The sequence below is a fragment of the Marmota monax genome, unplaced genomic scaffold, assembly GCF_021218885.2.
Source record: "Marmota monax isolate L192 unplaced genomic scaffold, Marmota_monax_Labrador192_F-V1.1 WCK01_AAM20220418_F8-fsc00104, whole genome shotgun sequence".
NCBI lineage: Eukaryota > Metazoa > Chordata > Mammalia > Rodentia > Sciuridae > Marmota > Marmota monax.
In genome coordinates, this window is record NW_026693836.1 from 6,568,107 (window position 1) to 6,581,981 (window position 13,875).

Below are 13,875 nucleotides of genomic sequence, written 5' to 3' on the forward strand. Positions count from 1 at the left end.
TATTACATATACAAATTATCTAAGTCATGATTAATTGTTGAGCCAATTGGTAATAGGATGGGACACTTACCAATTAATAAACTGGCAGAGTCCTTAAGATCTGGTCTACAATTAATGTCACAAATGGGTTAAATCTCTTTTGAACGTGTTTAACATTGTTTTCAATCTTTGCAGAAGAACCAAATGTAATACCAAATAGTACATCATATGCAAATTTGCAGACTGATACAACTTCAGTTGGGGTTAGTACTATTCTACCCTCTGTAGTTTCTTGGGGGAGAAAATAACTGTGATGTTGCTCATCTCAGAAATAATGATGCAGGAAGATCACCTTTTAACTCCTTTTATGTTAATTTTTTCTTAATTAAGATTTCATGCTTAATTTTTGCATAAAGTTACTTGGAAACACTTTTTGATTTTTTTTTAAACATTATCTGGAAGAACTAGAGGAGGACTTTGTTTAAGGGTAACGTGTTATTATTTTGTCTAAATCTTACTGAATACTTTGTTCAGTACTTAGTCACTTAGGATTTTTGGCTGTGTCTGGTGGAAACAGGATCTCTTCCTATCTCTGTAGGACTGTAAGGGATTTTTCTGTACTGTTTCTGGGTGTTCCTTTCCCCAATTCACACACTTTCATTACAGAGTTGCAGAGATTACTACCAGCTGAAGAATTGTGGGGTACCCTTTTCAGGTCTCTGAAGGTGTCTCTTTGTGAAGTCACCACTAAAATTTGAGTTATGAATTGACAATTTAGATGGCTTTCTCCATCATTACTGCAAAAGACCAATCCGGTGTTCACATATGATTTTTATTATCCTATTTTCCTCACTTTAAAATAAAATTAAATTCAAATCCTTTGATAAAGAGTATTGTTCCTCTGAATTAAACAATGAGTATCTATGTGAAGTGTGTTCCTTATATTATACTTGAGTGACAGCCTTCATACCAAATCCAAAGTCTCAATTTAATTATTTGAATTCTACTTTAAATCATGTTTTCTATTTTCTGAATTCTTGTACTGCTAAATAACCATCAGAGTAACTCAGTTGTTTGTTTCCTCATATAAAAAATATGACATTTGGTTTTGCACATATAGTTCTTCGTATGACCATCCTCTAAGATACATTTCACAGCAGAGCCTGGAAATCTTAAAAATATATATTTGCTAACTCCTTTGAAACTAGTATTCCTTAAGTAAGTGTTTCCTAAAGAAGCTGAGGAAGGTGACCAAAGCCCTGTTGTTTTTTCACTTCCTACCTGACCCTAGAGCTGGGTCACTGAGGCTGTGGCTTTCATGGGTATGGTTTGTTCCCGGGCCCTCCCTCTTCCTTTCTCTGCTTCACAGCCATCATGAGGTAAGTAGCATGAACTCTGACAAATCCCAAATTCCTGAGATTTGAGAGTTAAAACAAAACAAAACAAACCTCCAAGGTATCTCTCAGCTATTGGAATACTGAATCATTTTTAAATTTTACTTCGAGTACTTCTACCAGATTCCACAAGGTGGAAGAGAAATTAGTAGCTTTGAAATATACCACAGCATTCTGTTCTTAACAAGACCTGCCCTCAGGGAAACTATTTTACTAGCCACTGATCTGGAAGGTAAGTGGCTATATCAAGCTGGCTCCAGGATCTCATGAGAAAAAATACCCAGCAAAAGTTCCCTCCAGTAATTCTGTCCCATTAAGATGAAAAAACAAAAACACTGAGATGCACAGATGAAGTTCAGTCCAGGGGCACAGAGGCAACTAAAGATTGGGGCCTCCTCCACAGGACTGTAGAACATTCTCTTCCCACACTTAACACCACACTAAGTCAGACTGTTTATCATGATTCCTTTACATCTCAAGGTTAGAACAAGTGGAGCAAAACAAATCTAAAGCAAGCAGAAGAAAGTAACAATGTCAATATTAGTATAAATCTATGAAGTACAAAATAGCAGAACAATTAAAACATTTAGAAAAAATAAACTTTTGTAGAATTGATTTTAAAAAGACACAATTATCAATATCTGGAATGAAACATAGGGCATTAGTGCAGATCCCACAGCTATTAGAAGGGCAATAAGTGAATTTCATAAGCACCTTATGTTCCCAAACACTCAACAACTCAGGAGAAATGAACCAACATCTTGAAAACAGCACAAAACTAAACTAAACCAAGATGAAATAGACAATCTGAATCATCCTGTAGCAATTAAAGTAATTGAATTTATAATTAAAACACTGCTGAAAAAGAAATTTTCAGGCACAGATGGCTTCACTAGAGAACTCTACCAAGCATTTTAAGAATTAACTTCAGTTTTAAAAAATCCCTTCCAAAGGAAAAAAGTGAATGCTTCATAATTTTATGAAAACAATTACCCTGATGCCTAATCAGAAGCATAATATAAAAATATAAAACTACAGATGAAAATTTCATGAATTTACAAAACAAAGACATTATACATGCATGAAAATCAACTAAATACTAGAAACAAAATCCAACAGTGTACAAAAAAACATATACACCATCAACAAGTAAGATGCAGGTCTTGATCATGATTTGATTTTTAATCAGAACAATTTACCTTAGTAAGAGATTAAAGAAAAAATCATATAAAATGAGAAAAAAATTCACAAAATTCAGCATCCATGAATAATACTTTTGGCAAGGTCAAAATAATGGGAAATTATTTGAACACATCAATGGACATCCTTAATAATAACAGTAATGCATTCTGTGAATAAAGGACTGATGGCTTGCCCTCAAGATTAGGAAGAGCAAAGAATGTGTATTCACATAACTTTCATTTATTATAGAAGTTCTAGCCACTACAATAGAAAGGTACACATATTAGTGATAAAATTTTTTCCCATATGTATATCTCATCATGATTTATGAATATAATCCATAGAAATCTAGGTCACAAAAGCATCTTAGACAATTTCAACAATGACACTAGGATACAACATCAACCCATAAAAATCATTGTTCACAATTGTATATAATCACAGTGCACATGCAAAAACAAAATTTAAAAACAAAAAACACAAAATTGAAATACTTAAAGTAAGATATATGCAAAACACAACATATCCAAGACCTATATATTGAATCTTATAAAATCTTGAAAGAACTCAAACACCAAAATAAATGTATACAGAATAGGGTGTTCATTGATTAGAAGACAATATAAATGTGATTTTTCCCAATTTTCTAAAACCCTAATGCAATTCCTATTGAAATCCAGTAGGATTTGTGTTGACAGACTATCTTCTAACGTTTCTTATAGAATAGAACTTAACATAGTATGAGAGAAGGTGGGGGGTGGGAGACAATTTTGACAAAGCAGAATAAAGTAGAAGGAATCTACCAATCATTCAGGCTTACTAAATATCTATAGTAATTAAAGTGCAAATTTGGAAGAAGGATAGATGTGAATTCCAGTAGAGCAGAAGGAAGAACTTACAAAGAGACCCACTTTGCAACAAATGGTTTCTGGATCAGTTAAAAGTGTATATATCAGTCTGACTCTTACTTTTAAGATGGCCACATTCTTCCTAGAAAATCTCTTTCTTGTCTTACTTCCTGAAGCATCACTTGAGATTGTCCCCATTCTCCCTTGAATATATATCTACTTTCCTAGATAACCTCTGCCCAGGCACTTGGCGGGTGGGAGAAGTGCACAGGCAAAAAAATCGAACCTTGATCTAAACCTCACATCTTAGGGAGGGGGATAGGAATAGGAAAGACAGTAGAATGAATCTAGCATAACTTTCTTATGTACATATATGAATACACCACAGTGACTCTCCACATCTTGTATACCCACAACACTTGGATCCTAATTAGAATAAGACATACCCCATAATTGTATAAATATGTCAAAATAAACTAACCAAAAACTAACCAAAAAGAGTAAAATTCAAAAACTTCAAAATGAATCAGACTAAAATGAAAGTACAAAACACTTAGAAAAAAAGCAGAAGTTATTTTATATCTAAAGACAAAAATTCTTAAAATTGCCACCCAGAATGTGGTTCATAAAAAAGAATAAATGATGCAACAGACCTCATTTACATATAATTTATATAAATACATTATTATAATACATATTTATAACATGTACATCAAAATTATATATATTTTATACCATGTATATTTTATGTCATAAATGTTTTTTATATATCATATATAAATATGTAAACTTTTACTATATCATGTAAATATATTTTCATATATCATATGAATTTATAAACTTATATGTATAAATTTATACAAACAAATTTAGCATATATATATTTCTTTGTGTAATACATGGAGAAGAAGATGAAAACACAAGTTTCATTTAGGAATGGAAGACTGGTAAGTATTTGCTCAGACAGGGATGGAATAACAAAGGAAGGAGGTAGGAGAGATGGGTCTGATTATGAAAGGACAACATAAGGGATCCTAGCAGTGATGAAAGTATTCTATATCTTGACTATGACAGGGGATAAACAAATCTATACCAACGATAAATTGTGTAGCAATAAACACATGCAAAAAATGCATGAGTACAGGTAAAACTATGGAAATTAAACTATAAATGGTTGCCTGTATTAACATCAATATACTGATTGGGATTTTGCATTATAGTATTCCAAATTGATTTAATTGGTAGAAGCTTGGTAAACTTTTTTAGGATTACTTCATATTTCTAACAACTGCATGTAAATCTACAATCATGATAAAATATCAATGAAAAATAAGTATATAGATAGGTCATTAGCACAATACAAAGATTCTTCTGTCTAGAAAAATTCAATACTATAAACCATCCTTTCATAAAACACATATGAGTACCTAACAAGAAACAACCTAATATATTTTTGGTGGGAAAAAATTAAGGAACAATCCATAGAGACAAAATTCATGAAGGATGAAAAAATCTTTTGTTATTAAGATGATGATGCTGGTCAGTATACAAGTTTCTGTAATACACAGATTTTTTTTTTTTTTTTTGGCAGTTGCACAAGTCCAAGAAGTGAACAGATAGGTAATAAAAAATGGGAGTAATAATTGGACTCCAACACGAAGTTATAAAATACAAATACATCATTATAAGAATGAACTAAAACAAACTAGTGCTTAAACAAAGACAAAGAAGAAACTTGGATTATGAACCTTTGTTCTTGGTAGCAAATTTTAGAATATATACCTTGTTAACTGCAGATCTTCCCTTTCATGCATATTGTGTTAAGTATATACTAGTTTATGATCCAGAAAATTTCAAGCTACAACAACTACCCCAACTAGCTTTAAGTTGTTTTGATTTGGTAAAATCAAGAATAAATAAAAAGCCCCTGCCTAAGCATTGTAATGGAAAACCAGAGAAATTATTAAATTTAATCAAAAGAAAAACTGCTTACAAATAAATATTAAGACAAAGTAAACTTGACTAACACAAAAAACTAAAAAATAAACATTTGAAGTATTAAAAATTATTTTAAAGAAGGTAGTCTGTTATACTCTCATTTGAAACATATGCTATTTTCTTAAGTTTAAATATATTAACATTAAAAGGTTTTCTTTATGAAATAAAAATGGTACATTTAAAGTTGAGTGTCATATCTGTCCCAAATATATACAAAAACTACTAATATTAAGGCTTTAAAAATTCATTGAAAAGAGTGCACAGAAACAACTTGCCAATATTTATAAACATGAAGGTTTTAGTACCAGTAACTAGTGAATTTCCTCCCAGATAGTAAGAGGGGAATGAAAGAAAGAAAGAGGTAGAAGATATGGGTATGAAAAATGTCTCATATGTGCAAAAGATATATTTAAGAATATTCCCAACAGTTATTTAAAATATGCCCTGCCCACAAAAAAAAAAAAAAATCAGTGCTTTTTGTGTTACCATTTATGTGAAGTTTCAAAATATGTGACACAATATATGTGTGTTTTCAGATACATACATTAACAATAGACATGTAATGATAAAAACTCCCTTCAGGGACAACTTTAGAGCAAGAAGGAAAATTCCGTCACTTTCAACACATAATTAATGTTTCTTTCTCTAATTTTCTAACTTTTGTCACTGGTACTTTGTTCTCTGTTGGACTATCTATATATGATATGCTTTAAAGTTTCATACATTTAAGATTTTTAATTTTCTTGTAAATATTTTGTTTGCTTTTACTTGAATAAATCAATGATTAAACACTGTTGTATAACTTCTCTAAGTATATATGAGGAACCATGTGATTGTAAACACAAGTATGTAAGCACAAATTAAAATTTGTGGTTTATAAAAATAGCTATTATCTAAATTACTTATGGTTTGCAAATTATCTACAAAATGATGTGATTATGTTTTTACATGTTTAGTTTTCTCGGCAAATATTTTCATATTATGAGTTTCTATCAAACTCTAAAACTTCAGGAAATTTAATAGTTAATACTCATACAACGAAAAAAAATGCCTTACATTTTTTGAGTAATTTTAATTCTTATGTTTTTCAAAATGCACTTTATTTGTCACATTGCTGTTATCTTAACTGGATATAGAATTAAATGATATTTTTCCATTTTTCTCATGTATGTGCAGATAGCTTTCTATTGATTTTAGTATCCATAATTTCAGGTAGAAATCAGATGTTTAGAAGAGCGTTCTTTGTAATTTGTTTTTTCTTCTTTTTGAAATTATAATACTTTGTTATCTCTACTGTTCAAGAATTTCAATAGGATACTCTAGATTGAGTCTTTTTATAAAATATTAATCTTCTCTTAGAGAGATCAAGCCTTTCAATCCATATACTTCTAGGGTGAATTTTTTAATCCTTAATTATTTTAAAATACAAATTATGTGAATATCTGAAGGATATAATGATTAAACCATATCTATGAGAATTTTTTTACTAAGTAGAAAAATTAAGCAGTATTACTATTTCATTATGTTAACAAGTATTAATTGTTTCTGTTTTAAGTGTTCTTTTCAAACCATATTATACATATTGCTTTTTGTAATCATATAAGGATAAAAGAAGGAAATCCTTAAGTAATTTAAATGGGGGAATAGAGTCAGAATTGGGGAGGCGGGAGGCAGATCAGTGATAGAGTTCTTGCCTAGTAGGTACATGGCATTGGATTTGATCTCCATGACTGCAAAATAAATCAATAAATAAAATGGTGAGCACACTTAAGGCATGACAAACTAATATTAAAAGTATATTTGAATACAGATGATACCTAATTGGCTATGATTAATCTTGGCCCTTCTGCAGCCCAGTTTTGGCACTTGATGCAATACCACTTCTAACTCAACCTCATAGCTCTCTGTGGCTTGTTTACATCCTTTCAAAAGGCTAACATTCCCACAATACATATTTCCTTTTCTTACTTGGAATAAAATCCACATAGATTTCACAACCTACAATGTGAATTATTTTCCTTAAAGTTTTCTATCTCTGGGACATGACATTATCTATTTTTAAGTTGTCTTTAAAAATGTAGTTCATATTTTTTAATTTATTTTTATTCTGATTTGTTACATATGACAGCAGAATGCATTACAATTCATATTGCACATATAGAGCACACTTTTTCACATCTCTAGTTGTATACAAAGTATATTCACATTTCATACATGTACTTTGGGTAATGATATCAAGTTGTCTTTAAAAATGTAGTTCATATTTTCTTGAAATTATTATATAAAAAGCTTAAATCAAGAAAAAATGCCAATGCTAAGTAGTGAGTTCAAATGGCTGATTTGTGCTATTTGTAGTGGATTATTTGAGAAGACTGGTAAAGAAATGTTAGTGTCAACTCAGGGCTGCTTCAGGTCTTGGAGGTTAAAGTAAAGATGAGAAATCTGAACGGGCTTTTGGTGATTTAAGACATATGTGGTTTGAAAGTCAAGAGAAAATTCATAAATCCTTTTAACAAAATGTTTGTATTTGAGTTATTTAGACAGATTAATTTAGTTGTGTATTTTCAGGGTGAAAATAAAGTTGACACAAGTGAATGTAACAGAGAAAATATGTGCATTCATGTTTATATAAATCTGCATATAAATTTTTTATTTCTGATCTGGGAAAGGTAAGGAGAGAGTTCAAATATACAATATTGATGCTTCTGAATTTTAGCTTCAGTCAAAGGAGTATTGGTCCCTGCTGAGTGGGCTATACTCCATTACATATTAAAGCATGATTTAACATACTTATGTGAATATTATAAGTTGTTATTACTGCCAGAAGAAATGGCAGGTAAGCACAGAAAACATATTAAACTAATATTTTAAAGCCCTGAGCCAGTTAAGCAAGCTTGGGTAATTGAAGCACCAGTCAGGTCCTAAGAAATGTCCTTTGCATGACATACATAATTACTTGGTATAACATTGTTTTGTTTTCCACTTTCAGTGAGAACTTGGAAAACCCCCAGTATTATTTTAAGGATTTCCAAATAAAAATCCCCAGACACAACTTAAGTTCAGCTATATAGTAGAGAAAACATGGACTACCAGGCCCCCAAACCTCTCCTCCCTAGTCAAATGCAGTGGGAGTTCAGGGAGGTTGCAGTGACATGCTTTCCTGCTTGCCTGGATATAGTCTTCAAAATCATCGTAGCAAGGAGTGGGTCTGTGCAAAATTTAGCCCAAAGAGACTATATACTGAGGATATGTTATATACAAAACATGCTGTATACCTAGAGAAATATAATTATGTGTGTGCTTTTTTTCCTGAAGTTTAAGGCCTTAAACTAGTCAATATAGACATTTGATAATGTGTTGAGACATACTAATTGATCTAAAAATTAACAATAGGAATATGGAAATATGATCTAGAATTTTTTATTTATTTATTTTTTGGGGAGGACTGTGGATTTAACCCAGGGATACTCTACCACTGAGCTACATTTTCAACATTACTATTATTATTATTGACAAGTTATAAGTTGCTGAGCCTGGCCTTGAACTTGCAATCTCCTGTCTCAGCCTCTGGTCACTCTAATTATAGGTGTACACTACCATCCCGGCCTAGAAATTATTCTATAAATGATCTTAGGCATGGATTAGATCTATAAGAATGGGAGAACTTGATTGAACATATACAGAAGGACAAACATAGGGGAAAACTCATGGCTATAAAGATACTCAGGTGAAATATTTAGAGGATTTAAAATTGGGACACATCACATGCTTGTATATTTTTATCAGAATAGATCCTACTGTGTGTAACTAAGAATAAATAAAAGAAATAAAGCAAAGATCATTAGAATAGACTATAGAAATACAGCCAATAAGTCAACTGTGAAAAGCTCCGTATGTGTGACATAATCTTGGAAATTATGGATCTTAAGGATTTTATTTTCAGAATGTATAATAACACAAATGATAAATGGTAGGAATGTAGTGATGGAGGCTATGAGGAAAGAAAGGCATTATTATCATCACAATAGCAATTTAGGGGAAGAACATACAGAACTAGAAAGGTTGCATTTTAAATTAGTCAGCTGGTGGCAATTGGTATTTAAACCTGGGTCAATGTGAGTCACACCTGCTCTTCCTTCTACCACATCCAGCTGTCCTGAGGAAACTACCACAGAGCTTGTGTAGAACCTGCTGCTGTATCTTTTCCACTTTGGAAAGCTGAACCCATAATGACGAGGTGCTACTTTAAGAGTCAAACACAAATTTCATACAAATGCATGTAATACATACACTCATATACTGTAAGGACTTAGTTCTGAACTAAACCTGTTGAGGCTCAGTACACAACACTGGAGAATGACTGTACCAGAAGATGCAATGCCAAATATGTCTGTCATTAAAATTATTTTGAGAAACTGCAGACAAAGAAGTAGCCCTGGAACACTTTACATATGTAAAAGAAACAACTTTAAAAGAAATCTCTAGTAGTAAAAGAAGTTGTATCACCTGAGAGACTCTGTACATAAAAGGGCAAACCTTTATTCACCATGCTTTTCTTACTCTTATTCCCTCCTCATTTGCCTTTACATCCCCCAGAAGCCCCAAGTCCTTGTTTGTCTCTAGAGCTTAAGGTGCTATATAAGTAACAATTATTTGGCACTTAAATATTTGAGTCGCTTTTTTTGTGTGAGACTCTTGTGCATACCAGGCATAATTAAAATGTTCTTGCAACTATTAATCTATCATATTCCAATTTAATTTGTAGTCCATGCAAAGAATCAAGATGTGTGGAAGAAGTCAGTTTTCTCTGCTCTACATTTTTTTTTGGTGGGGGGCTGACCAGGTTCCAGGGGTCAAATTCAGGGTCACTTGACCACAGAGCCACATCCCCAGCCCTAGTTGATATTTTATTTAGAGATAGGGTCTCACTGAGTTGCTTAGTGCCTCACTTTTGCTGAGGTTGACTTCGAACTCATGATTCTCCTGCTTCAACTTCCTGAGCCCGTGGGATTACAGGCATGCACCACCAGGCCTGGCTCTGCTCTACATTTTCAACATATATTTACACTATAATATTGTTTAAATTGTCAGTACTGTATCACTTCATAGAAATCCTGAGACATGCCTGTGATTGAAAACTTAGGTTTTCCAGTCTGTTCAGCATTCTGAACTTCCCAGAGCCAAATGCAGGCTTTTTACAATGTTTCTTTCTTAATTTTACAAATGATGGTATTTTTCCTATAGTAAAAATTGTGTATACAAAATATAATTTTAAAAACATATTTAATTACCTAGAGATTCAACCTCCCAGAGAAAATTTTCATCTGTTGATATATTTGGTTATTTCTACTATTTCATGCACACAGGAGACCAACAAGTAATATATTTGAAAACATTTGATTGATTCTACTATTTTCAAATATTTCCATTTGCCAAAATCCCTGTATGCTTGATGGCATGACTGGTCAATAATATAGTGTTTCAAGGCAATTATAGCTCTGAAATATAAGGAACTCAGAATTCATCTTTTTCATTTTCACAACAATAACAACAACAAAAATCCTGGATGAAAATCAAAAACTTTTCTTGTACTCACCAGAGAAACGAGTATTGAGGGCAAATTGTCACTCCAAGAAAGAGGTGGATACAAAGAATCTCTGTGGAGGTTTTACATACCTGAATCAAAAGCTGCTGAAGCCATTAACTGGTAGGAACGCTTGAAATGCTGCAAGATGATCACAGAGAAGAGTGAGAAACTCCAGGACTCACAGTCTTAGAGGTTTTCCACAAGGCACTGACCCCTTGAGAGGGAAAAGAACCTCTCTTGCAGAGTCTCCAAAATAAATACTTACTCCCCAGGTGATAAGATTTTGAGAGCCTTATCAGACCTGGAGGGAAGGGTATTCATTCCATCTATAGCTTCTCCAGATTTTCCTCTCTCAGGCAAATGGATGTAATGAGAAAAAATAAGAAACACTTGTGAAGGAGTCTTCACAGCCTGGGGACAAAAAATGTGGTTTAATCCTAAGAGTACAAAATTTCTTCCTCCCTGAACCTTGCTACCACACAAATGGGCCCTAGTGTATTAATAATGTGTTACCACTGAAAGAACTGGAAGGTGGGTGCTGAAGGAAGGGTTCTCCAGCAAGCCCAAAGTCTAAAAAGAGACAATGAACCAAGAGAAACAACAATCATTAAACAAGGCTGCCTCCAAGCAACTAATTTATTATATTTATTATTACCTCAAGTATCTTCACACTAGAGGCCTTTTCCTTAGTTGCAACTAGTTGGTACATTATATCTAAATTTTAGCCAAAAACATTTGGGTTGGATATATTGCTAGGTGGTAAAGTACTTGCCTGGTATGTACAAGGATGTGGGTTTGATACCTAACATCACATACATTAAAAAAAAAAAAAAAAAAACACGTTAAAATGTAATGGAGAAACATCCTGAAGATAGAACCAGACTTGGTTCAATAGAACCAGACTTGATATGACACAAATGTTGGAAATGGAAAACAGGGAGTTTGAGTAGCCATGATTAATATATTACAACCTTTACTGGAAAAGTAGACAACATGCAACAGTAGATGTGTAATTTAAGCTAAGAAAGAATCAAAATGAAATGCTAGGGGAAAAAAAACACTTTTAACAAAAATGAGGAATGTCTTTAAGATGCTCATTAGTAGCCTGTACCTTACTGAAGATGAATCAGTGGACTCCAACCTATGCCAGCATAAATTTCCTATACTGAAATATAAGTATAAACTAGAATAAAAACCACCAAACAACAACAGAACAGAACATCCAATAACTGTGGGACAACTTGAAAAGGTTTATGTACACATAAATGGGATATTAGAAGAAAGAGAATGGAATGAATAACATATTTGCAATAATAATGGTTAAAATTTTTCCAAAATTAAAAACAAACTCCTCATAGATGCAGGAAGCTCAGAGAACAAAAAAGCAAAATAAATATCAAAAATTCTGGATGTAGGGATATATCACATAAACCAAATACAAATAGAAAAATTTGAAACCAATACAGAAAAGGGTGGGGAGAGTTGGAAAGAAAACAATATCTTACTTAAAGAGCAACAAGTAACACAAATTTCAGTGGTTTTCTCATCCAATAGCATGGAAGGATGAAATGAGTGGGGTTGAATATTTGAAATGTGTCAGATGGAGTCTCAGCCTGTGGGAAACAGATTTAGTGTCCTGGTAGGTGAAGGAAGATACGAGGTGCAGTTGGAACAGTGGATATTCTTTATTCTGGCAACCCCCAGCCTCTAGCTCCAACCCATAGTCAGTTCCATTTAGTACCTGAGTCCTTCCACTGACCTTTTTTATATGCAGGCCAGACAAGGCAGGCATATTGCCAACAGGTTACATCAGTGGGCACATGCTCACAAGCAAATATACTAAAAACATGGCTCTCCAGAAGTGTCCATGAGGAACCTAACTATAGCCATCTTGCTTGGGCCTTTCCTAGAAGTGTGGAGGGAAAAACAGAAAACAGCCAAACTAAAAGTCTATGTCTAGCAAAATTAACCTTCAAACATAAATAAGAAACGACTCAGAAAAACAAAAGGCAAAGGTACCATTTGGAAACCCTTACTTTTAGAAGGCTGGTTTTCTAGTTATGGTTACCAGTCACTTCCGAAATAATTGCATATTTGACTTTTTCTGTGTTCAGATGGAAAAAAAATATATATAACAAAGTTCACCTTTGTTAGTTTCTAAGATAACTTTACCACCCAAAGCTTCAAGAAAGTATAGAGATGAATGTGCTATGTAAATGGGTTTGATAGATAAAAAACAAGATGCTTAGTCAGCTTTCAATTTCAAATAAACAACAAATAATTTTTAGGTTAAGTAGATGCCATGCAATATTTACTACTTAAAATCAAACTTTTATTTGCTGCCTATATGGAATTCAGATATAATTTAACATTCTGTTTTTCTTGACTAAATATAAATCTACCAATAGATCAAATATTTTTCAGCCTCAATTCTTCCCACCTCATCACCAAAAACTGCCCCAAAGTACACCCAAGCAGGAGGCTTTAATTAGGATGATCAAGGTTTCCTAATGGTTGGTGTGGCTTTATATCTTGATATGTGTCAGTTATCATCGGCAAAAGCCTCCCATATCATTTTCTATGAAAACTCATTGTGTTGAGTAAAATCTAGTGTAGCTTCAGCTTTTTCTCATGTTAAAACATTTTCCCATTAAAAAATTTATTTTGAAACTTTCTAAATTCTCCAGATTTTGATTTAACTGTATTGCTATCAAGTAGCAGTTGCTCCCCGCCCCCAAATGCCAATCAATGTTGGGATTACATTTGAGGAAGATGTGGTTCTTGGCTTCTTATACTTTTCCCCAAACATGTCTCTAAAAACCTTCGTTTCTTCAAAGCATGTATTGCTTTGAAACCACTCATATTCTCCAGTCTGCAAAGTCTAATA